Source organism: Equus caballus, chromosome 4, assembly GCF_041296265.1.
Source record: "Equus caballus isolate H_3958 breed thoroughbred chromosome 4, TB-T2T, whole genome shotgun sequence".
Classification (NCBI taxonomy): domain Eukaryota; kingdom Metazoa; phylum Chordata; class Mammalia; order Perissodactyla; family Equidae; genus Equus; species Equus caballus.
The window spans coordinates 105,122,324-105,141,920 of record NC_091687.1 but is presented as its reverse complement, the minus strand read 5'-3'; the positions used below and the strand labels follow the sequence as shown (position 1 = coordinate 105,141,920).

Sequence of the window (19,597 nt, the reverse complement as noted above, 5' to 3'; positions counted from 1 at the left end):
CTTGAAATCTGCCATGGTGAGAGTATTTACACCGTGGAAATTGACAGACATTACAAATGAGAACTCCACTCCCCACTCCCAGAGCTAGTTGTTAAACATTTATGAGTACACCACTGGGTGTTCCCCACTGTACCCATCTCAGTTTATGTGGGTCAAGTAGTCGGACCACATGCTCCAACTCCAGGAGTGGGAACATGCCTGGAACAGAGAGTGAGAGTAAACTCTCTGGGGTCACTAGGTTGGGAAGATGTAAGTTAGTACTGATTATAGCTTCTTTGTCATCACAGAGAGACTGCCTGAGAAAGAAGCCAACCCAGAAGACAGCAAAGTGGAAAAATAGAAACAGATTCTTAATGGCATCATTTAACATCTAAATCTAGCCTTGTCTGAAGCTGTTATATCCTAGACTTTCAGCTACCAGAATCAATTGCTTTCTTCTATTTTTGGCCTGGGTCAGTTTGAACTGATTTTCTATCAGTTTAAAGAGCAGTTTTCCACAACAAAAATAATTTTTAAAAATCAGTTTAGGGTTGTTACTGAGCACTCACGTACAATAGGAGAATAGCAAAGCCGTGTGTGATGATGGGTTGATGCTTGGCATGATGGTAGGTGCACTCTAGGGATTTTCCTGGCAGAGCACATGATCGAAATTCCTGTGTTAGCAAAATCACTAAATTTATAGACCTTTCTAATTATCCCTGGATGGTTGAATCTTTGAACAGTAAATTTGTGAATCCCAAAGTCCACTTCATTGACAACCACACTTACTAAAAGATTATGCCAAATTTGCGGAAAGAGCCCTGGATTAAAAGTCAAGGCTTTGCTTTGTAATCCAGAATTAGATGACTAATTCCACAATTTTGGACAAAACATCTCACTTTCTGGGCCTCAGTTTCCTTTTCCAGAGAGTGAGGAGCTGAGGCTAAGTGATTTTAACAGTATCTTCCACTATCCCAAGTCCTATGATTCCACTTTAACCATTTACATTACTGAGTATTTGTTCTCTAATTCTCAAACATTTTCTCATCAAATAAAAACAAAATATTTGGATAAATTGCCACATTTCTAGAAAGGCTCATATTTTCACCCTTTTAATCCAAGAGAAAGAGTGGTAAGGCCAAGAGGTAACAACAAGAATAAATGACAGGTAAACTTACTCTGGAAGAAGCTGGAGGAGATGAGAGATGTTCCTGTGGGGAAGGAAGGTTTTGTAGAGTTCATGCTTCAGCTTCTAGCTCTTGCATCACCAGCCTGTGATCCCAGGTGCTAATTAAGTTGATAAAAAGGTATTTTGTTGGAACATGTGCTTCACACCTGCTGTGTCACCAGGCACAGGTTTCTTGCCTGTTGAGGTGGAATAGTTTTACTGCTTAACAATGAAGGCAAAAAGAAAATAACAGCAAGAGGGAGAAGTCTAATTGTAGCCAATATGTCCCTGATTTCCCCCCACAAATGCCTATTAATTTGTGATGACACGGTAGGAAAGCATACATTTTGAATCTGGCATTCTCAATGACTTAGGGCGTGACAACTTTGTTTAATAGTTATTCTAATTACAAGAAATAACATCCTGTCTCATCCAATTAAGGATGAGGATGATAAATTGAGAAATTCTAGCTTACGAAAATAAAGCTTTAGATAGAAACAAGGAACACATTCCTCTCTCCATAACGATGCTTTTACTGAATAGTCTGGATGTCATTTATTTGGAATTATTTTAGGAAGCTCTAGTAACGTCTCTTCTTTGACTTGAATGCAGATACATGTGTTTTTGTTCAAGGAAAATACCTTTTTAAAATCTTTTTAGCTTTAGCTACATTTTATGTTAAAAATGGACAAACCCCAATATATTAGGATTAGATTTAGTTCTAAGAAACAAAAATCCAAAATAAGAATTTATTTCCTTGTCCTCTAGAAATCTGGGCCAAATGTCCAAGTCCAGAATAATGCTCCATGGTGTCAGGACAGGCCCTCCCCAGCCTATTGCTCTGCTGTGCATCGCCTCTGTGCTCAAGCTTTTCTCATGGTTCAAGATGAAGTTCTACCCAACTTCCACTTACATCTTACTGACAACCCTTAGATGTATGACGTGACTGCAGGGAGGTGGAGAAATGAAGTCTCTGTTCTAGGCAACCACGTCCCCAGCTTGAAATTGTTTGTTCTGTTATTCTGAACAAGGGTTGGCAAAGGCCCTGTTTTTGTAAAGGGCTGGATAGTAAATATTTTAGGCTCTCTGAGCCGCATGGCTTCTGTCTCGACTGCAACTTAACCCTGCTGTTGCAGTGCAAAAGCAGCCATAGACAATATCCATGTGCATGTTTGTGGCTGTGTTGCAACAAAACTTTATTTGCAAGAACAGGTGACTGGTTGGATTAGACCCACAGGCTGAGCCCTGTTAGAGAAGATGGGTAAAACGGATACTGGTGATAACTAGTACTTCTCCTACACTAGGTGATAGAGATACTAGCAATGTTAACTTTGGTAAGTTCCTCTCCCCGCCCCTCCTCCCTTTTTCGTATGGTTAGCGGCAAGCAAAGTTGCCAATAATTGAGTAAAATCAGCAAAATGGCTATAGCGGAGGGCAAACTTGTTTAAGGCTCTCTGAAAGACTAGTCAGTGAATTTCAATTATGTTTTTATGCGTTGTGCTGACTGGTCTTTTCCTTAGGAAAACCCCTGTCTTGTTTCTCACCTTGGTAAGAGAATGGTTGCGTCTCAAGCCAGTGCTTGGGAGATGCGAGTGATTCCTTGAAATGAGCACTCCGGAGAGAACACAGGGGAGACACTGAGAAACTCCCTTGGGAAAAGAAATGTGGCTTTCCCCGTGGGACAACCTGTGACCCTTCATTTCATTATATCTCACTTTAAGATCCTTTCTTTCTTCCCGGTAGACAGGAGTGAAGAGATGTAGGATTACACTAGGTAGCTCTTACTCCAGCAAAATAAACCCTGGAGAAACTTATCAAAATTCATTGTGGTAATTAATTTTTACTTATTATTTCATTAATTTTATTTATCTCCTTTTCTGACTTCAAAGATGGCACATGGTTTAATCAGTCAAATATAAATACAGATATTTATATTTATTTACATAAATAAGTACAATTACAGAATCAATACTCTTCCATAATCCATAATCTGAGTCTCACCCAGACTTTTTAATATGCTCATCCTAACAATCAATGGTGTGCCAGGAATATCAAGTTATAGTAATTTCTGTTGCTTCCAGAACTTTTTTTTTGGTGAGGAAGATTGCCTCTGGGCTAACATCTGCTGCCAGTGTTCCTCTTTTTGCTTGAGGAATATTGTTGCTGAGCTAACATCTATGCTAATCCTCCTCTATTTTGTATGTGGGAGGCCACCACAGCATGGCTTGATGAGCAGTGTGTAGGTCTGTGCCCAGGATCCAAACCACAGGCTGCCAAAGCAGAGCGCGGGAACATATCCACTAGCCACCGAGCTGCCCCTGGAACTTTTAAAGTGAGATAAGCTATTCTGCAAACTGCGCTCCTACTTCCTTTGTCTCCACTTAAGTTCTTGTTAGTAGAGGGATATTAAGCTCCAAGATCTTCCCTTTTCATAGTATTGATTACTGTTAAATCTACTTTTAGTATCTTTCAAACTCCTAATTTTGTATTCAGTATGAAAGCTAATTAACTTTAATTAAACTGGCCAAACATTTTTACTACATGGATTAGAAACTAGAACGACAGTAACTTTATATTTCCATGTTTCTGGATGGCAACTTAGGGAGTTAGAATAGAACAGTAGAGCTAAAAAGAAACTTAGAGGTGATTTAGTCTAAATCCTTAGTTTACAGAGAGGAACTGAGGTTCAGAGAAGAAAACTGATGCACCCTGGATTGCACAGCTACTTAACAATAAAATTTGGTAGCCTCAGGTCTTCTGGTTCACAGAAATGCTTGAAAGTTCCACCCTCCCTCCTGGTGAGCTGGACTCAGTGGGAGTGTAGCCCTTCCTGCAGATGGGAGCTGAGGGGGACCGCTGCCTGCTGTCCATTGGGCATTAGAAAGTGGGAAGATAAGAGGTCTGTCTGGCTTCTCCATTTCTTCTTGCAACAGCAGTAGATAAGGAGGGTCTTAGCTTCTTCTGGAAAGTCTGTCCATTCTCCGGGACAAGGACGCAGAATGGTGGCTGCAGGGAGACCTGTCTGGGACAAGTGGAGAGTATATAACGCAAGAAGCACAAGAGGGCCCCTCACTAGGATGTCTGCGGCTGTCTTTGTAAAATTCTCAAGTGTCTGTAGGTTTTTCAGGTGGTCTCAAGGAATTATCCCAAGTCGAGAGTGCGTTTAATTTACTTTGATTTAATATGATAGTTTTTGGAAGAAAGAAAATGTGTCAAATTTAGACCAAACCAAAAGGTTACCAATATTTTCCAAAAGACTAGAGATGACTAAGTATTAAAATTCAAATTAATATGTATGGTGGTGTAGTTTTGTAAGGGATGTAAATACTTAGTACATCCTAACATGTTTATTAATTTCCAGGGTCGTCTTCATAAACAGGTAAAATTTCCATAGATTCATATGAATACCCAAATATATGTTCATGTTATGTATAAACAACATACATACATATGTAATATACACATATGTAATTATACATATTTAAATATGTATAATTATAATACATATGTATTATATGCAATTTAATATGTAATTATAACACACATATGCAATATATACACATGTAATTATACATATATATTATATATACACACATATATATTTATTATATGTGTGTGTGCATATATGCACGAACACGTACAAGACATATATATTAATATGCATGTTATTTATATATACATATTGTATGTACACATATATACACATTATATATTCTATAATATACATATATTATGTATACATAATATGCATATGTGTGTATACATACATCCATATATTCATATGAAATCTATGGAAATTTTACCTATTTATGAAGATGATGTTGGAAATTAATTAATAAACATACTGGGACACACTAAGTATTTATGTATATACATACACACCTATACATTCAAACAGACACATATACATACATATATAAATAGATTACATATGCATATATGCAAGCCCTTCTTTCTCCATATATGAATATATTGTGAGATTCCTCTCCCTCCACATATGTAGATACATATATCTTGTATACTTTTTTCTTTCTTATTGTTCCCTTTTCCTTTCCCTCAAGAAGAGAGAAGAAAGGGAAATGAGGGGAGAATAGCGGAGAATAGGATTGGGCGACCAAAAAAATGCCCAAATGTTAATACGAAAAGAATAAATGCTTAATCATAATAATTAGTGGCACATGCCCTTTTCGAATCTCATCTGCTTTAGGCTAGAGAAAGAAATTTAAAAAGAACATTTTAAAGTGAAAGAAACTCTCTTTTTCTACTTTCTAACACCAACAAAGTCTACCTCATATTGCAAGTTATTACAGCAAAAGCATTAGGAAGGAAGGACCATTTAAAGTTAAATCTGTCATTAATTTACTAACTACTCACTTGAATCTTATAAATTTAAGTATAAAGGGTTGACAATGTGATTAAAGTCATTATTTCATGTTAAAGTAGCCCACAGGCTTTTCTAATGTAAAAATCTTTCCATAAAAAGAAGAACTAAGGTTTCTTCAAGGTTAAGGGTCTCTGGAGCCTATTCCATGAAAATATGTTGCATAGAGATGATGGAGTGTGTAGAAGTCATCTGAGAAGATTATACAAGGTTTTTCAAGGTGAGAGGTCTCTCACTAAGAACAGATTATATTATTTTAAGAAGATTTGCTGGGTGTTCAATTCCCAAAATGAACTGTAATTTTTTTCTGCTACCTAAAAAACTGACATCTGCGTTGAGAAAATGATAGCCTAGGCAGCATTTGGTACATTCAACAAATATTTATTGAGCACATCCTGTATGTCAGACACTCTTTTGGGTTCTTGGGATCCAGCAGTGAACCAAATCAAGTTCCTGCTCCTGAAAACCTCATCCTCTAGTGTGGAGGCAATAAAAAATAAAGCAACAAATGTAAAAGATAGCAGAACTCATAATCTGAAGCAAGAAACAGACAAATATGCAATGACAAGCCGAGTGGTGAATTTTACGGACAAAGAGAGGATGGGGAGTTCTCAGACTTGGGGAGACAAAGCCTGTCATCCTACAGCAAGTGGTGTTGGGCTAAGACCTGAAGGACAAGGGGGAGCTGGCATGACCAATGGAGGTGAGTGTTTGAGGCAGAGGTAGGGAAGGAGTGTTCTTGGACAGATCATGCAGGACCCTGTAAGCCAGATTCAGAAATTTGAAACGTATTTCAAGAGCAATGGGAAGCCACTGTGAAGTTTATAGTGGGGAAGTGACCTGATCAAATTTTGTTTCATAAGATCCTTTTGACAGTAGCTGGAGGAGAGACAAGATCCTAGACAGGCAGAGTATCAGGATAATCCAGGGAAGAGATGATGGGGGAGTGGCTGGCTCTGGAGAGTACTGGTGAGGACCATGATGAGAACCGATATTACTGCCTTGCAAGGAGGCACCTGTGCCATTATCCAGACAGAACGTTGTGTGTTCAGTACCTGCTGGGTACCAAATACTCTTCTATGTGCTACACGCACAATCTCATTTAACCCTCTTAGCATCCCCATAAGGAAGGTCTATTATTACCACCCACATTTTATAAATGAAGACACTATAGAGAGGCTAAGTTACTTGCAAAACCAACAGATAGACCTAGGATTTGAACCTACTTCATCTGGCTGCAAGTTTAACCACTTCCCTACAGTTTTCTCTCAAGGGGCAGGCTGATTTGGGGAATATTGAGAGAGTAGACTCAAGAGCATTCAGTGATTGAATTTGAGAGTCATCAGGGAGTAGGAGCAGTTCAGGATGCTGACTGGGTGGATGGTATTGCCTTTCACCAGGAGGAGAAGGGAGGGTTTTTTCGGGGGTAGGGTGGGCAGAGATGAGGAATCTAGATCTAAACAGGCTGAACTGGAGATGCCACAGTGAGATGTCCAGTTGAATTAGGGATCTAGTGCTCAGAAGGCAGGTCGGGATTGGCAAATACGGATTTGGGAGTCTTCAACCTAGATTGTAATTGAGATCGAGGAAGTAGATAAAATTGCCTAGCACCCCCAAGGGACTCCAACATTTAAGGAATGGACATAGAAAACATCGAATGAAAAGGAGACTGACAGGATGTGGCTAAGAGAGTCTGAGAAAATCAAAGGAATGGATTGCCACAGAAATCAAGAGGATGTCTCCAGAAGAGGAGGACTGCTGAGCAGGATCAAATGCTGTCTAGTAGGGGGAAGCCTGAGACACTCCATTGGACTTAACAGTGATGAGGTCCCGGTGAGAACAATTGTACTTGATCAGAGGCAACAGCCAGACTGAGGCGGGAAATGGAGACAATGAGTGTAGATTACTTGAGAAGAGAGAAGTGAAGTGTTTGTGGGAAAAGAAGGTGGGGAACAGCGGCTGAGGAAGTTTGGTTTTGTTTGATTTTTAAATATAAGAACCACCTGTGTGCATCTACTCACGTGCTGATGATAAAGAAGTAGTTCAGAAGAAGTGGAAGGTGGAGCAGAGAGGGGACAAAGCAAAGACTAAGTTCTTTGAGAGGAGGTGGAGTTTGGAACACAGGAGGAAGGAGTGCCTTCGGACTGCAGAGGGAATGGGAGGGCGTGGATGCAGACGTATATGTAGGACTTTCCCATTAAAGGAATTCATTTTAGTAGGATCGAGTGTAAAGGGGAGATGTAGAGGGGTCAGAAGTTTGAGGGGAGTAGAAAAATTGTGAAATAACTCGGGTGGAAACCATGAGAGCGGAGCAGGGGAGAATTCAGGGATTGCGGGCAGCATCGAGGGCCCAAATGAGACTGGGGGTCATGAATTTATAGTGGCACCAGTCTGTGAGGTTGGTTGATATTCTCAAGCAGAGCTCAGCAGCCCAGGTGTGCAGAGAGCTTAGAAACTTTGGCTTGATCCAAGTTGAGGTTTTCCCAGGTGGTTGTGGGAGGGTGGACAATGGAGACAATGGAGCAAGAGAGTTGAGGGTCTGTAAGAGACTGGCTGAAGGAGCAGGTCATGGAATTCTAGCTGGATGGGAAAGTAGGGAGAGGGGGCAGATTCTCGCTCTGGCTCTCACATCGGCTCTCTTACTTTGGGTAAATTGCCACATTTCTCTGGGCTTCAGTTTTTTTCCCACTTATAAGTGAGGGTGTTGGCTCACTCGGTTAACATCCCTTCCAGTTCTAAAATTCTGTGGTTCAATTTTGCAAAAATGCAGGCACTCTCTGACTATGAGTGAGAGATGCTGCCAACTCCTTTAATCGCTGGGGTCAAGCAACCTTCACTCTGCTTGTGAAGCAAATTCCATTGATGTTTCCAGACCATTGATGCAACTCCTTCATTTTCTCATGAAAATACACAAAATGTTCAGGGCCCTTCCCATAAATCAAGAATAAGTGCTTCATTGCCATTGGTAATCCAATCCTAATGTTCGCTTCCCAATCTGTACTCGCTTCAATTCAATTCAACTTAAAAACATATTTACTGAGTCTCTACACAAGTCACTGAGACAGCAGTTGCAGGGGATACAAAGATAAGAAGCCTGCAGTCCTTGTTCTGTTATAATCTAACAGGAAGGATAAGAGTAGTACAGAAATAAATGTGTCAGGGGTATAAATCTTAGTATTCAACTAAGGAAAGAAAGAGCAATTTCTTTCTATATTTCTCTTTAACAACTTAATTTCTGTTTCAAGTATACTTTTTACCAGGTTGGAATAAACTCAGTGGGGGTCCCCGCCATCTTTTGGGTCATGACTAATTCTCGGGGCTTAATAATCCTAAGGCATCGGGAGGGGGTGCCTTTTTGGTCCTCAATATCATCTGTCACCACTATCTGCTGAGGCATCCATGGCCCCCGTGGTTCTGCGTTATCAGGTTACCTAGGCGGCCACAGGGACATACTCATTTACTCTGCATGGTCCCTTTAGGCCTTTTTGATTCTCTTTGCTACCTCTAGGCCTGTCTGGGTTGCGTGGCAATCAGTGTGCCTCTTCCCAGTGGGCTTAAACATACCAATATGGTCTGTTTGCGTCCCCCCAAAATTCATATGTAGAAATCCTAACCCCCAAGGTTATGGCATTAGGAGGTGGGGCCTTTGGGAGGTGATTAGGTCATGAGAGAAGAGCACTCACGAATAGTGTTAGCGCCCTTATAAAAGAGACCTCAGAGAAAACCCTTGCCCCTTCTACCACGCGAGGACACAGCATAAAGACACTGTCTATGAACCAGGAAGTTGGGCCCTCACCAGACACCGAACCTCCTGCCACTTTGATCTTGGACTTCCAGCCTCCAGAACACTGAGCAATAAATGTGTTTCTTATAAGCCACACAATCTATAGTATTTTGTTATAGCAGCCCAAATCAACAGACACACACATCCATTAATCTTCTTTACGGGGTCTTACTACCTCCCCAAGGCTCTACATGGGACACAGGATAAAATGCCCCTTCCCTCCAGGACCAATGGACATTTTGGCTCTCCTCATTTGTCCTCCATCCTTCCTTCTTCTAGCCCTGAGAACCCTCTGATCTGGGAAGACAGGGCAGGTCGGGGGAGGAATCCTACTATTACAAATAACGTTTGCTTCCAAGTCTTTTGTCTGTGCTATGAGCCATTTCTGTTACACTAGGAAACTTCTTTTTCTGCTCTATCACATCCCTCTAAGGCAATGAACACAGAATGGACTATCTGCTTGAATGTGGAGAAGAGCAAGGGAGAAAAAAAATGTGGGGGAAACCACGGATGCTATGTCATACACAGCAGAAATAGGGTGTGTTATGAGATGAGCAAGCATTGCGCTCTGGGGGCTCAAAGTACACCAACAGGGTTATTTGATTGCACACAAAAGAAATGTACACTGGCTAACTTAATAAAAAAAATAATGGGTTTATTAGAAGGATTCTGGGTAGTACACTAAATAGAAAAAAGAGCTTAACAGATGCTTTGAGAATGACAAGAACTAGGGCAGCAGTGGTGGTTGCAACAGGAGGAACTCAAGAACCCCAAAGTGGGCCATGATCAAATGACTCAGCTCCATTCACCTTCTGTCTGAGTACTGTTTCCACTCAGCAGAACATCTCCCAGGAGATAGGATGTGACTGGCTGAGCTTAGGTCACATGACCACACCTGCAGTCAGGGATTCTCCACCCAACCTAATATTCCTAAGACAAGGGCGAGGTAAAGGAATGTAGGAATGGGGGTGGACAAAACGACTGATGCCTGTTTAAGAGGAGTGAGAGAGCACTTCCCATTCAGCAAACAGGAAAGCTTAGAGCAGATGGCATTTATGTAGGACTCAGAAGGATGGCAAGTGTTCTGATGGACAGAGATAAGAGATGGGGGCTAGGAATGAGCAAAGGCCCGGAGACAGGAAATCTGAGACTCTTTCAGAGATTATCTAAGCAGAGTTTTGCTGCAGCTTAGTATATGAGTAGGGGTAGTAAGGTTGAAAATGTTGATTTGGGGCCACGTAAAGACATCTGAAGGAGCAATTGTTATGGGCAGAACTGTGTCCCTCCCCGAATTCATATGTTGAAGACATAACTTGCAATAGCTCGGATTGTGTCTGTATTTTGAGATAGGATTTTTAAAGGGGTAATTAAGTTAAAATGAGGTCATTAGGGTGGGCCTTAATCCAATATGACTGGTCTCTTTATAAGAGGAGATTAGAACACAGACATGCACAGAGAGGACCATGTGAAGACACAGGGAGAAGATAGCCATCTACAAGCCAGGGAGAGAGGCAGCAGAAGAAACCAACCCTGCCAGCACTTTGATCTTGGATTTCTAGGCTTCAGAAATGTGAGAAAATAAATTTCTGTTAAGCCACCTAGTGTGTGGCGCTTTGTTATGGCAGCCCTAGCAAACTAATACAGGATGTTTTTTTCTTAGTTTGGAGGCAATGGGTACCCGTGAAAACTTTTTAAAGAGGAGAATTACATAATTAGACTTAGACTTCAGGAAAATAGGTCTAGCAGTGGTATATAAGTGGAGGAAATAGGCAGCGTCTGGAGGCTGGGAGACCAGTTAGAAGGCATTGCAATAGCCTTGAGAGGGGTAGATGAGGATATTAGTGTGGATAGTAGCAGTGAGAGTGGAGAGAGACTAAGGATGGGACAACTATAATGGGAATGAGATTCACAAGATCTGGTCACAAATTGAAGGTTGGAGGAGAGGAAAATAGAGTTAAAGATGTCTTAGATTTTTCTAACCTATTAACTGGGAGAATAGGGTAATAAAAGAGGGCGTGATGATGAGTGACAAAAATCCAACTCAAATCAGCTTAAGGAAAACTGGAATTTATCAGCTGATATAATTGTGAAACCCAGGAGGTGCAGCTGGCTTTCCATATGCCTCATATCAAGTGCTCAGATGCTGTTATCAGCATCTACCTCTTTCCCTGTCTTGGCTTTGCCTCCCTTTGTGTGCCCTGGCCTTCCCTCTGTATCTTCCATGAGGCCAGGGAAGATGGGTATACCAACCTGACAGTTCATGATCCAAGAAGAAGAGAGCCCTTGTTGCTCTCTTCCCATATCCACATGCCAAATCATACTCAGGGCAGGTGCTTACTCGTTGGCCTCATCACCATGAACAAGAAGATGGGACACTGCCAACTGGTGAAGCCTTGGTCGTGTTCCCTCCCATTCGGTCTAGGTAGGACACTTTGATCGACAGTCCTAGTACAGGAAGTGGTAGTTCTCCAAGGAAAGCAGATGGAAACAGTAGATATCCACTGCAGTGAGTTTGGATTGAGATATTTGATTTTTGGATAGGCCAATATGGAGCCACAGATCGGGTGCAGGGAAGGTATGGTGAGAGCTCATTGATGATGTGGGTTTGGCCTTCCAGAGAGAGAGGTTACCCCCTCAGAGGTGTGGTAAAGGCCATGGTAGTGGGTGTGTTTTATGAAAGAGAATAGGCGTAGGGAAAGGTCTCAGGGCATGGCTAACACACCAGGGAGGTTCTATATTTGGTGAAAGAGAAAAGGAAGAAAATACAAGAGCAGTTGGAGAGGGACAGCCGGTGCAGAACATATAAGGGTACAGAAGCCGAGCCAGGAGAATGTTTCAAGGAGGGAGTGCTGGTACTCTTCAGAGGTAAAGGAGGGTGAGGACTGAGAGAGCACAGGGGAGTGGATGACTGGTGGCCTCCTAATGCCTTTGGGGATAATGAGCAGTATCATTAAAAAATGGTTACATTTTTAAAAACTTGCATTTTTAGGGGCAATCATCAGCGATAAAGTTCATGGGCAAGGTGAGGTATGTGGACATGGACTCAGAACTTTTGACTTTATTGGCATTTTAGTAATAAATTACACGAACTCTTCTGTGTATCCCCAGTTGGTTTATGAGGGAATTGAGACCCAGAGGGGGCCATGACTTGTATGAGTTCTCCCTGGGGTCTGGTAGAAGAACGAGCATGACCAACCAAAGACTTGAATCGTGGTTGGGACACAACCCTAGGTTTGTCACACTGGTGTCTGCCTGCGGTTTCTTCTACACCAGTAGGCACATGCTCAGATGCTTCTGGAAGGTAAAGCAAATGAGTGAAGTAGGCAACCGTGGCCCTGGAGAGTCCATGCCCCAGTACTGGGGACCCCTGTTACTCAGCTCAGTCGATCACTGCCGCATGGTACTCAGGGGCCTAGTATCGTCCAGATATGATTTTCCAAGAGAAGCTGGTAACCTGAACTTTCATGTGAAACCACCCACCCTTCGCATGTTGGCATCTAACTTGAAAACATAAAGACATTGTGTGAGCAAAACACGTTTGTGGTTGAGCTGCCAGTTTATGACCTCAGCTGTTAACCTGGAGGATAGGAAAAAACAGAGGCCAAGATGTGGAGAAGAGATCATACAAAGAAGCTTCATCTCCAGCTCACTTTTGGTAAAAATGGTGGTAAAACTGTTCTTGTGGTTCTGAAAATCTGGATGCCTCTGGTATGACAGGATAGAGCATGGGACTTTTAAAGTCATCAGTGGTCTCGATATTAGTCTCTACTTGTCTTTTATGTAAATCTGGAAAATTCTTTAGTGATTGCCATTCCTTCCCTTTTTGGAGTGAAAAATACTGTATAGTCTGGATTAAAAAAGTATAGAAGTTGAAAAAAGGTTTTGCTAATTTTGCACTTAAGGTTAATTCTATGACATCTCATTCATTCAACTATTTTCACCTATGAGGTGTAACCTCATAGGGTGTATGAAATGAGTAAGAACAACCTGTGCCTGTGCTGTTGAACTTTATAATTGAGGAATCAGAGCATCACGCAGCCTCCCAACTATTATGTCTTTTATATACCAGGTAATGGGGACAAAATGATAAGTAGCACACATTTGTGGACTCACACTTTAGTGTAGAGACAGATATGGAAACAAGTAATGACAGTGTTGTGCATGTGTCATAATAGCAGTATGGTCAAGAAACCAGAGAGGAACAGAGGAGAATGCACCTCATTCTGCTTGCATGAGCCAGGGGAGGCTTCACTGAGGAGGTAACATTCATGATAAATCTTCAAGGATGACCAGGGATTTGCAAAACAGATTAAGGCTGGACAGGCTTTCTAGGCAGAGGGCACAGCACATGCAAAACTCAGAGGCACAAAGGAACATCACATGTTTAGGGTGTGATGGATGAGAAATCAAATGTGGCGAGTTCCTTGGGAGAACGACAAGCAAAGTGTCATGTGATTCTCGTTTACATCATGTTTCTATTGTTCCACGTGAAATAAGTCAGGGCAGGGGAACGTCTTGGCCACACCAGACATTTAGGGAGTTGGGGACTTGCCTTACGTTCACTACGTGTGAGGATTTCATTGGACTTCCACTAGAAAGAAACCATTTACATAATCCGGGCTTAAGGCTACAGTGGCCTCGATGAATTCCAGGTCTTTATTTCACTTCTGGTATTTAGAGTCAGGAGGCCAGATATTTAAATATGAGCATTACTTCTTATCATAAGCTGTAGAAAATTTGCCTTATATTATTGTAGAATTAGTGATTCTTTTTCCTTAGATGGCAGGGTTGTGTTTTAAATGGTTACTTAATGTCAAGACCCGTTATCTACTTACCTTGAATTTTGTCATCCAGGTGACTATTTATTGAATATTTACAATACACATAAGTAACCATATGAGTTCGTAAAGAAAGGAGAATGCTTTTTACATTTGGTTTGTAGAAATCAGTATCACTCCCTTAATTCACAGTGAAAAAGAAAAACACCAATCAAAAGAAAGGCATAGTTCCTTTCTTAGCAGAGCCGAGCAGCAGGGCTGCATCACAGTCCAAGGGAAGAGTCTTGGCCCGTACCCTGAGGCACGCCAGGTGAGGGCTTGGGGCCTCGCATGAGTGAAGGTCACAGGCTGGAGGCCAGACCACATGTTTTTTGCTTCATTTACACATGTTTGGTTCCCATGAACTATATAATAAATATTTGTGGGTTTTCAACTGATTTTTGTAAGACACGTGTTTCAGAGCATTTTATCTGAGGAATTTGATTTAAACATTATCAGATATTTACAAATAAAAACAATTATGTACTAAGAAACATGTAAAATCCATCGAGTTAACACACATCTCAACAACAAAAAAACCAACAACCCAGTTAAAAAACGGGCAAAAGATCTTAACAGAGATTTCTCCAGAGAAGATGTACGGATGGCCAACAGGTACATGAAGACACGGTCAACATCATTAACTATCAGGGAAATGCAAATCAAAACAATGAGACATCACCTCACTCTGGTCAGAATGGCTATAATTAACAAGACAGGAAACAAGTGTTGGAGAGGATGTGGAGAGAAGGGAATCCTTGTTCACTGCTGGTGGGAATGTAAACTGGTGCAGCCACTATGGAAAACAGTATGGAGTGTCCTCAGAAAATTAAGAATAGAACTACCATACGATCCAGCTATTCCATTGCTGGGTAGTCATCCAAAGAACTTGAAAACACTAATGCGTAAAGATACATGCGCCTCTATGTTCATAGCAGCATTATTCACAATAGCCAAGACTTTGAAGCAACCTAGGTGCCCATCAAGGGACGAATGGATAAAGAAGATGTGGTGTTTATACACAATGGACTACTACTCAGCCATAAGAAATGATGAAATCTGGCCATTTGTGACAACATGGATGGACCTTGAGGGTATTATGCTGAGTGAAATAAGTCAGAGGGAGAGAGTCAAATACTGTATGATCTCACTCATAAGTAGAAGATAAAAACAACAACAAACAAACACATAGCAACAGAGATTGGATTGATGGTTACCAGACAGGAAGGGGGGAGGGAGGAGGGCAAAAGGGGTGATCAGGCACACACGTGGTGATGGATTATAATTAGTCTTTGGGTGGTGAACACGATGTAATCTACACAGAATTTGAAATATATTATGATGTACATCTGAAAGCTATATAATGTTATAATCCAATGCTACTGCTATAAAAACAAAAATTAAAATAAAAAAATAAAACAGAAAAAAAATCCATTGAGTTAATTCACGATCATAGTTTGAATTGTCAATTGATAATACCAGGGTGACCATTGCACCTGGTTTTAGCCTTGAAAGTCCAGTGTCTCAGGACCCCAGACCAGGAGATTATTCTGCCTATCAGGGCTGGCTCCATGGCCAAGTGGTTGAGTTCATGCGCTCAGCTTCGGAGGCCCAGGGTTTCGCCAGTTTGGATCCTGGGCACGGATGTGGCACCGCTCATTAAGCCATGCTGAGGTGGCATCCCACAAGCCACAACTAGAAGGACCCACTGCTAAGACTATACAACTATGTACAGGGGGGCTTTGGGGAGAAAAAGGAAACAAAACATCTTAAAAAAAAAAATCCTGCCCATCAGAACTCAGTGCTGCCCAGGTTCAAATCTGCACACCAACCCGTGATCTTATACCAGCTCTCAGGACTCAGTATCTGGCTGGAGTGAGCTTGAGGTCGCATGTAGGTCACTTGAAAAAGTGAACAACCCAGGACTGAGACAAGTGATAACGTACTGATGTGGTGTCAGTCACAAATTTGCCTACCAGTGGTAGAGAATATGAGAAGGGCAGAAAATGTGGGTAGGCAGGAAGGAAGGAGTGCAGAAGACTGCAGGAGGCACTTTGAAAAGTTTGGCTCACTAGCTGGAGAGCCTCCTCCAGAAATACTTATCAAGGAATGTCATTTCTTCACTGTCCCTCCACACACCTGTGTTAGGGAAAATTCCAGTTAAAAATCCTCATGCACAGCATTTCAATCTTTCTTTTTTTTAAAAAAAGTACTATGTCCTTTGGTGGATTTTCCTCACCATTTTTTAATGAAAATTTTCAAACACACATAAAAATCGCAAGAATTTTACCCGTAAACACCCATACACCTACCACCTGGATTGTACAATTAGTATTTTATAATATATATGTATTACTATTTTTTAATATATACTTGCTTTATCACATATCTTTCATCTCTCCATCCATCAATCCATCTTATTTTTTTGAAGCATTTCAAAGTAAATTTGCTGACTCTTTTATCCCTAAACACGTAAGCATGCCTCTCATTAACTAGAGTTTAGTATTTTTTTTAAAGATTTTATTTTTGCTTTTTCTCCCCATGAGCCCTGGTACATAGTTGTGTATTTTTAGTTGTGGGTCCTTCTAGTTGTGGCATGTGGGACGCCACCTCAGCATGGCCTGATGAGCAGTGCCATGTCCACGCCCAGGATTCAAACCAGTGAAACCTGGGCCGCTGAAGCGGAGCGTGCAAACTTAACCACTTGGCCATGGGGCTGGCCCCTAGTGGTTAGTATTTTTTATGTTTTTCTCTTGAGATGAAATTTACAGCCAGTGAAATGCCCAGATCTTTAGCATATTTCCCATGAGTTTTGACAAATGCACATGCCTTTGTAACCCAAACTCTCATCTAGATATAGAGCATTACCACCACACCAGAACATTCCTCTTCCTGGTTAACCCCCATCACTGTCATCCTTCCTCTCTTTCAGCCCAGTCAATTACTGTTCTGATTTTTCCCACCACAGATTAGTTGTGTCTGTTCCAGAGCTTTGTATAAATGGAATCCTAGAGCATGTACTATTTTGTGTCTGGCTTCTTTTGCTCAGCCTACTGTCTGTGAGATTCATCCATATTCATGTGAATGTCAGTAGTATTTCTGACTAGCATTCCTTTGTATGGCTATATCATAGCTTGTTTATTCATTCTCCTAACAATGGACACTTGGTCTGTTTCCAGTTCTTCGAATATTATATATAAAGCTGCTATGGATGTTCTTGTACAAGTCTTTTTTGTGGACATATTTTCATGTCTCTTGGGTAAATACCCAGGAGTGGAATCCACAGCACTATTTTATTTTTATTTTTATTATTTTTCCTTTTTCTCTCAAAGTCCCCTCGTACATAGTTGTGTATTTTCAGTTGTGGCTCCTTCTGTTTGTGTTATGTGGGACACTGCCTCAGCATGGCTTGATGAGTGGTGCCATGTCTGCGCCCAGGATCTGAACCGGTGAAATCCTGAGCCGCCAAGGCAGAGCGTGCAAACCTAACCATTTGGCCACGGGGTCGGCCCCAACACAGCATTATTTTAAATGGTTTAGTTAAGCACTAGATGGTGATGTCACTATAGCTCAGAATACCTGATGCCTCTACTCCTCTGACCATCTTATTTTCTCTCCTTTTCTCTGTATTCTTCTTCCTAGTCTCCTAATTACTTTCTTCTACCACCGTCTTTCTCTATAAGCCACTTTTCCTCTCTCCTCTTGTCTCTCTTGACAGAGTATAATATTTTATTACCATTTTTTCAATGTCCTAAAAATCCCTCCAGCAAGAGGCAGCAGATTGTTGATGAAAAGACCCTGATTTTGGGGCTACATTCACCATGTGCCTCTGCTGCTGCTTAGCAGGGCAAGTCACTGGGCGTCTCTGGGCTCATCAGCTGTTTATTCAAGGGGTTGGAAGAGCTGACTCTGCAGTCCCTTTTCCAGATGTATCATTCTGTGCATCTACGCCTTCTTTTTCTAAGACAAATCTGGCAGAAAGCCAAGAGAAAACGAGGACAGGAGATGAGGATGTTAGGGTAGAGATGGAAAGGGAAATAAAGAAAGCCAAATAAATTTCTTTCCTGCTTCTTGGCCAGAAAAACAGTGACATGTTCTCCGGGACCAGATCATTCCCCACCCATGGCTGGGTTTCTTTCCTCACTTTAGTTTTGAGGTTAGGCGCCCCATCTGGCTTAGCCTTTTCTTCTGCTGCTGTACACTCCCTATCTTCTCTGTTCCCCCATTAATATATAATTAGTTCTGTGCTCCAGAGATGCTCATGGTACCTTTCAAGATGGTGTTGTACCCCAATTTATGCCAATGAACCAATAAGGAAACCAAAAGAGGTCCTTTCTTTCCCAGGTAAATATGTGCAATTTAACAAAGGCTTTGTGGATGTGATGCATTAATTTTTATTATATAATCCTGAGTTAGGGCACTAATGTTAGGAGATTTAGGTCCAAGAAGTGAAAAGACACCATGTCAGCCTGTATGGGGAGCTCCTCTTGAGCACACGAGGCTGGGCATTTGAGATCCTCTTCACGCTATACAGACTATGTGACCTGAATTTTATTGTACAGTCTCAGTTCCAAAAACTTCATCTGGCTGCTCTCAGATGTACTCCCGTACTTATCAGAACACATATTCCAATTTTTGGCTCAGAAGATGTGGTCCCTGAGCATGGTGATTGATGCTCTCTTGGGGATCCCCTACTCTACAATAATTAGCATATAATTAGCATATATGTCATTTCAAAAAGGAAAAGTTTCAGCCCTCAGTACTGGATTTACAGAAAGGTTAAATGAAGGGAGAAACTACTAAAATAAGAGGGAGACAAAGATTGAAAAAAGAGAGCTAGTGTAGAATGAAAGAGAGGGGGAAAAGATGGGACAATCGTGAATAGAAGATAAAGAGAAAAAATGAGATGTGTGCAAACAAAAGAGAAAGCCCTTAAAAGACAACATTTTATGTAAAAAAAAAAACCCATTCTGGCTAATCCCATCCAAAATTGCTTTGCCCCAAACCAGAAGATTTAAGAGTAAAACATAAACCTTGGGCCAGAGCGCCCCCTGGCATACCTAACTGCAACTACAGTATGCCTCTTCAGATCGCTAATGGATTTTGATGTACTCAAAACGTACTCATATTTCACAACAAACACAAATTAATTATAGTTCAAAAGAAGCAGAGCTAGGCTTTCAATTCAAGCTCTTAGCAATCATATTAGTGATTATTTTTCTGTTTCTACTACACCAATTAAGCTTATTGAATTTTAGCTAATTAAGTTACTTAACTCAAAGATAAGGGAGTCATAACATACACTAAGGATGGCATGAGCTCCAGCTTTTAAATGATTCTCTCTCTGAGGCTGGAGCTCTTCAGTTTCCTATGTCATGCCAGTAGATTGAATCTCCAGAGTCATTTATAGGAAAAGAGGAAGACATTGAGACAGTTCTAACGCTGTCGGTCCTCCGCCTCAGACACTG

At 41.3% G+C, this 19,597-nt stretch overlaps 1 long non-coding RNA gene across 2 annotated transcripts in view; it reads right to left on the bottom strand.

The window, feature by feature from the left end:
* Positions 1–19,597, bottom strand: part of LOC138923839 (uncharacterized) — a 52,603-nt gene that overhangs the window by 5,685 nt on the left and 27,321 nt on the right. For both annotated transcript variants that reach the window (XR_011438020.1, XR_011438019.1), the window contains one exon: positions 1,158–1,344. This is a non-coding gene — a long non-coding RNA (uncharacterized lncRNA). The remainder of the gene's footprint in view (positions 1–1,157; positions 1,345–19,597) is intronic.